The sequence below is a fragment of the Sitophilus oryzae genome, unplaced genomic scaffold, assembly GCF_002938485.1.
Source record: "Sitophilus oryzae breed Bouriz unplaced genomic scaffold, Soryzae_2.0 scaffold_1111_pilon_pilon, whole genome shotgun sequence".
Classification (NCBI taxonomy): domain Eukaryota; kingdom Metazoa; phylum Arthropoda; class Insecta; order Coleoptera; family Curculionidae; genus Sitophilus; species Sitophilus oryzae.
The window spans coordinates 2,987,607-2,995,121 of NW_022145740.1; positions in this window are offsets into that span (position 1 = coordinate 2,987,607).

Genomic DNA, 7,515 nt, shown 5'->3' on the forward strand with positions numbered 1-7,515 from the left:
AATGGGTATAAAAATTTTACGTTTTCAAACTTCATAAAGGCATTTAAAAAAAACATATCAAAACATATCGTATTTATTGAATATTTTTGTTGTCATATTCATACTCTTTTAATTTTTGTATAGTTCACCTGCGTCTGCTTGCGACGAACTTTATTTTATAATACTTTTCAGATGGAGTAAAATTGATAAGCAATGCCGATCTGGTTAATACTTGGCTTTATCATAAGGACAAGTACTCAAAATTATTTGTATTTCAGAAAATGTGTTCTTTATTAGATACTGAAGAACATTCCAGTCAAATGAGACCATTTGTGCCTGAAAAAGCCCACTATTTTGGAGCGAAACGTCGCATAAAAAAGTTTCCATCTTTCAATTTATTATAAAACCTCATACCCAAGAAAACAAAAAAATAATATATTGATATGGTCTATTAAAGAGGTAACTATTAACATCCGAACCCCTCATACCAACAAAAAGAACAGTAACACCGCGAAAAAGTAACATATTATAAAATGATGTACAGAAATATCTTATATGTGAGGATATTTTATCTACCTGTGATTTGGATACTATAAATTTGGAAGATTCTGTCAGCAGTGATTCTTCTGAATCAGAGTAGTTACGATCTATGCATTTTGTTGTCCTAAAGTAAACTTAAGCTTTTTTTTAATTAAATATAGCATTAATGTTTCTTTTTCATTAAAGAAAAACATTTTTACCTTATATTGGCTTATATTGTAGGAATCATGTTCTAATGTTATTCCAATTCTTTTTTATCACAGGGATTTATTTAATACTTACACCGTTTTCATACTATAAATTATTATTTCCTTAGATGGAACACAGCTCCCACATTTTTATTATTTATAAGATTTTTTTTCATAAACGTGGGACTAAGAACATCATCATTTAGTACAATGAGAATACTCATCATTTGTGTCAAATAAACCTAGTTTGAATAAATAGCCTACAATAAAAAAGAAGTTTTGCATTTTTGTCCTCTAGAGCCATATGTTCGAAGCACTGTGCGCCCTCCCAATCCCTCCTCCATCCATATTGTAAAGGATCCAACCTGTCACCAATCCACTCTTGAATCCAAAAAACACAACTCACAATACCTCCCACAATAGACACATCTTCACTTTGCTGAAAGCATGTCTCGAGCAAACGGAGCATATTTAGATACTCTCTTTGTAGTTGAGCATATTGTTATCTATTCTTGGCTATGCGGGCCCAAGTTATCCCCGATAACTTCCTAACATCATGGTCCCATCTCAGGTTTGGTCTTTCTCTAGGTCTCTTGATTCCTCGTGGGTACCAAGCTGTCATTTTTGTGGTCCATCTGTTGTCCGTCGTTTTTGTCAGGTGTCCTGCCTAGTGCCACTTGAGGGATTTGATTATGTGGATGAAATCTATTACGTGAGTCTTTTGTCATATCCACTCTATTCTTTTACTGTCTCTCTTGGTTATACCCAGCATATTTCGTTCCATTGAGCGTTGTGCCATCTGCAGTTTCCTTATAATGTCCGTTTTAAGTGTCCAGGTTTCGTATGCATAGGTGATGACTGGTAGTACACATTGGTCAAATGATTTCTTCTTTAGATTACGTGTATATAATAAAATATAAAAATTACTAGGAGTCTTCGTCCACTCTACCTTCGTAGGTAAATCATAATATCAATCATTTTGACTCCACGTCGACCGCTAAACGACCTGTTCGTGGACCTATTATTATTTACGTATTTATTACGAAGTAAAGTGGAGGGAGATTCGTTCCAAGTTCGAGACGCTTCCGCTCCGAGTTTACGATGACCCGTGTGTGCACGGTGTTAGCCTGTCGCGCACTTAGCCGAACCGAAACGTAACGAAATTTCTGGTCGGTTATCTTCCGCGGCCCCTCCCGCGCTCAATTGTCGGAAAGATTAGTAGTCCCGATTCTGGTATAATTATTTTTGCAAACTAACAGAATCTAATACACGAGCTAGCGAGAGGAAAAGTGGTAGTGTCAGTGTTGCCACAGCTACCCCATTTGATGTAGATCTAGCCCATTCTAAAACAATTTAACCCCGCGTGATAATCTAGCCCGATAACAAATAGGCTTGTGGCAACACTTGGTAACGATCTGTGCCATACACGGCTAAGAAAATTACTATACAGGTTCCGGCAATAGTGCGCCGGGCATCTGGACCTCCTACAATAAAAAACTTGTAAATTTTGTTTGAGCGTAAACCTAAAGTATGTAGTAAACCTAAAGTATGAGGATGTATTTCAGGAAAATATTTTAACTTCTATAGGGTGGCTCAAAAAAGGGTGAGTGTAAAGTGATCCATTTAAAAAAATCATCCCGATCCACTAACACTTTTTGAGTTTGGTTTGGTTTAAAATATTTTCCTGAAAGACATTCTAGTACATAATTTGGGTTTGCACTTAAACAAAATTCACAAGTTTTTTATTCTAGGAGCCACAAATGCCCGACGCACTATTACGGAATACTGTATAATAAACTTGATACTGTACCAACCTTGATGTATGCTAGGAAGTTAAGTTTCATACATATTTTCATCGATAGGTTTGTAGCTGCTGAATAACGGTCTAGGTAAAACATTTAGCTCAGTAGGTATAATATTTTGGTTTAATGGCCACAGCTGCCAAGGCCAGGGCTATCCGGCCGACGGACGAAGGCATTTGCATAAAAGTCTGTATTTTGGATGGTATTCCACCAAATTTGCAGGCTATTCAAGAAACAGAAAAGGCACAGATATAAGAATTAAATTAAAAATAACATTTATATAAAAACCGCATTACATGTCACTTTTTCATACATGTCCTCCAGTTTAATAGCTGTTAGTAAGAAGTTTCACTACAAATATGCGCACATAGTGCACCCACAACTTTTTTATACCGTTCAGACGGGACTAGCAGCAGAAAATTTCCGATGGAATTCGCTTGCTCCGGTTCTTTAGTTACTGCTGAAAATTTGATAATGTCTATGTTGAAATAATATAAATATTTAAAAATAGGAAATGGAAACCAATTAGCAAAATATGTTTGATTTATATACAGGGTGTCCCAGAAATAAGTGCAAGTATTTTAACTGGTAGCATAATTCATCCCCAGAAACACGCCTATGAGGTTTTGTTCACGAAAAAATAATTTTGAAAATTCGGAGTTTTTTTAGTTTTTAGTTAAAAAACATAATTTCTTGATAATATGGCAACATAAGTAGTAGATTAAATTTACAAGAAAGAAAATCCAGAAAGGATCCAGCGGTTCTCTTGGACTTATTTAAAAAACGATAAAGAGAAAATATGTTTCTTTTATCGAGATCTACCACCTCTTAAAATACTTGCACTTATTTCTGGGACTCCCTGTATAGATATGATATGTATTATAGATATGAGTATCTTAACCTTCCATTATCCAACTTTTTATTTCATATTTTCTTAAAACAAATAAGCCGTAATGAGTTCGAAAACAATTACAGAAATCTCACCTACTTCCCTCCAGCCATTTCGCAAATACAATCCCATTGAATCCTATAAAATGTTTTCCATTCTACTTTTTGTAATTAACTTTAACAATAGCTCGTAAAACAAACACTCGGGCACTAATAACGTCATTTTGTTCCTAGGTTAAGGCATAGTTCCCTAATTGGATACCCCATTTTTATACCTCTACGTATGCCATTTTCATAATTATATTTTAACGACGCGCGGTAATTAGTGAAGTTTTTCCGGTAAAAGGCGTCATAAAAAGTCGCGCTAGGTTGCGATACACCTGCAAAAGTAATATCGTTAGTGGAGGAGAACTTTAGGTTAATCGGTGGAAAAATTTAATTCATATTTTAAATGGGTTACATAGTTATACTTGGTCCACTTAATGGAATCACTTAGACTTTGCTGTAAAAGCACAATATAAAACTTGTTTTTTATGGTTCCGATAAATAAACGTAACATAGTTGTCTTTAAGTATAGACCAGTAAGCGAGGGTTTTAGGGTCCGAATTCTGACTACCTGCACCGATTGACGCGAAATTTTAACAGTGAATAGGGATATATGTAAGAAACAAAAGTTACATAGTAGCGATGTGTGATTTTATCCTGGGGGTGAGTGCCACCCCTTCTCGGGGGTGAAAAATAAATCACCCATTTTAATTTCAAAAAACAATAAAGGGATGAATTCTAAGCAAAAAATGTTCTGTAACATTTTTTAGAAAATTAATATTCCTCCTAGTTATTTAGGATTGAAAATGTTGATTTTTCATCTAAAAACTGCATGTTTTACTGCCATATTTTAAAAATAACTCGAAAACCTTGTGTTTTATCGCAAAACTCTTATAAAGCAAAAATTAAGATTTTGGAATAACTAAACGATTCATTTTTAGTTTATTATCTTAGGTGTAATAATAGCCGAGTTATCACTCCGTAAAAGTGATTTTTCATTTTTCGGAAACTAAATTGCAATATTTACCGTAAAGTAATTGGCAAAACCAAACACATTTCTCGAAAAAAAAAATTATTATGACCGTTTTTAAAATGCTAAAAGGCTACGTTGGAAAACACGGTGAGGACGTCCTTAATGATTCTGGAGAGAGGTTAATTGACTTTTGCGAACTGAATGGTCTACGTATACTTAACGGCTTCTTCCCACACAAATTGATTCATCGATACACCCGAGAAAGGCCCTCTCTGCAACAAAAATCTATAATTGATTATATGATTGCTAAACAAATATCGAAACTCAAATTCAAAGACTGCAGAGTTAAGAGAGGAGCAAATTGTGGATCCGACCACCGTCTGGTCGTTGCAGAATTAGTAGTACCTTTCCAGAGCAGAGCCAAAAGTATAGAATACACAACATCACAAGAACTGGAAATTGAAGAATCTGAGCGTATTAAGTACAAGCTTCATTTACTACACGATGCCAGTATTAAATGGTTGTACCAGAGAAGATTAGATGTAGCCCTAGAGGAAGTGAAAGCCTGTAACGATGTAGAACTAGAGTATACCAACCTAAAAACCCTAATTAAAAAAGTAGCTTTCGAAGTTTTAGGTGAACAGAATATGCAAAAAAAAGATGAACCAGCTTGGATAACTGACAGCATAAAGGCCTTAATCAATGACAAACAAAAATTCTGTCAAAGATGGCTCTCAGACCAACCAGATACTAACTGTGTCATTAAAAGCAAAAAAATAGAGAGGTACGAGCCGCCATTAAGGTATGAAAAACAGATATTTGGGAAAGAAGGTGCCAGCAAGTGGAAAGCCTAATAGGGGGCGCACGGAGTACTGAGGTATGGAGAACAATCCGACAAATGAAAACCAATCAAACGGACAAGCTCTTGAATAGAATGGATATAGAAAAATGGCGCAACTACTATGCAGAATTACTGACAGAAAACCGACCAGAATTCCAAGCAGTAGAAGATGAGAACAACCTTGCAGGCACTTTAATGATAAGCGAAAGAGAAGTACATCAAAGTCTCAAAAGAATGAAAAATGGACGGTCACCAGGTCCTGGTAATATTGTAGCGGAATTGTTAAAGTGTGGAACCCAAAGACTGCGCTGGCGTCTGGCAGAGCTATTTAACCAGTGCTGCCTGCAAAGTAAACTACCCCGAGAATGGCGAGTGGCTCACATAGTGTCCATCTTTAAAAAGGGAAATCGTAACGACCCCACTTGTTATAGAGGCATAAGAATTAACAGTTTGGTCAGCAGACTTTTTGGAAAGGTGCTACAGGGTAGGCTCAGGGACAGTATTGGTGACAAAACCTCGGAAGACCAAAGCGGATTCACACCGGGGAAATCTTGTAGAGATAACCTTTTTGTCCTGCAGCAGGTGATGGAAAAAAGATAGCAGTAGATCAAGAAGTCCATCTAGCATTTATTGATTTGGAGAAAGCGTACGACTCTATTCCCCGCAGCAAGATATGGGAAGTCTTGAATATCTTAGAAGTAGATAGACCTTTGCTTAAGATAATAAAAGAGCTATATAAAGAAAATGAATCGTACGTTAAGATAGGACACAGGCTATCTAATCCAATTAACACCACAAAAGAGTTGCGACAAGGATGCAGCTTATCTGCTCTGATCTTCAACGCTTACGTCGAAGTAGCCCTTAGGGAATGGAAGACGAAATGTCAAGGTATGGGAATACCCATTGGGGATAACACACTATTTACCCTGAGCTTTGCAGACGATCAGGTCGTGATTGCGCAGGACTCATACGATCTAGAGTTCATGACTAAGAGGCTTTATCAAGAATACAACAAATGGGGACTTCAGGTTAGTCTAAAGAAGACCGAATACTTAGCTGTCCATTCCAACGCTTGTTTTGAAGTCTTCATTAATGATAACGTCCAGATTCAACAAGTAGACAAATTTAAATACCTGGGTGCTACTATCAACAACGAGGGTTTGGGCAAAGAAGAAACACAAACCCGAATTCAGAAGAGCAAACAAGTTATTGGATGTCTTAACAGCCTCTGGTGGGACCGAAACTTATCTGCAACAACTAAAAAGAGACTTGGAAGAACATTGGTGGAGTTAGTTCTTTGCTATGGTTCAGAGCTATGGACTCTGAGTGCAGACGCGAAGCGCAAAATCCAAGTTGTTGAAATGGACTACCTTAGAAGAAGTGCAGGTATATCTAGGATGGAAAAAAAAACAAACATCGAGGTCAGGCGTATCATGAATGCATCGGAGGAGACAGTACTGGATGGAATCGAAAAATCCAGCTTAAAATCGTTTGGACATGTTCTGCGTATGCCGGAGAACAGGTGGCCAAAAAGAGTTTTTCAATGGGCTCCCCAGGGCAGAAGAAAGAGAGGTAGACTTAAAAAATCCTGGAACGGAACGGTTACAGAAGCAATGGAAGCTCGTAACCTAGAAGCTGATGACGCTCTAAATCGAGATGTGTGGCGTAGGGTAACGGGAAGGCAGCAATAGGCTGTAGTTGGAAATGAGTATTAAATACTTAAACCAAATCCCGTTTATATATATACTTGCGTGGAAGGACCACTTTCTTTGAGCCCTTAAAATCCAAAAATCTAGTAAAAATGAAGAGTTCAAGACTTTCTCATTCAACTATAGAGGTTAATTTGTAGCTCGTGTAATTTCCTACAAATTGATAGTTTTTATTTTTATGATTTTAGTCATTGATTTTGAAAAGAAGAGGTTTATTTTTATCATAACTCCGCGACTTTTTGAGCTACGAACTTGAAAAGCCCTTTTAAAAAGGCCATATTCATTTTCTTCAAAAATGTGTTCTTTCGGCATTATTTTACGGAAAAAGGTTGCAATTTAGTTTTCGAAAAATAAAAAATCACCTTTACAGAGTGATAACTCGGCTATTATTACATCTACGGTAATCAACAAAAAATTAATCGTTTAGTTATTCCAATTTTGCTTTATATGAGTTTTCCGATAAAACGCAAGGTTTTCGAGTTATTTATAAAAAATGGCATAAAAATATGCAGTTTTTAGATCAAAAATAAACATTTTCAATCCTAAATAA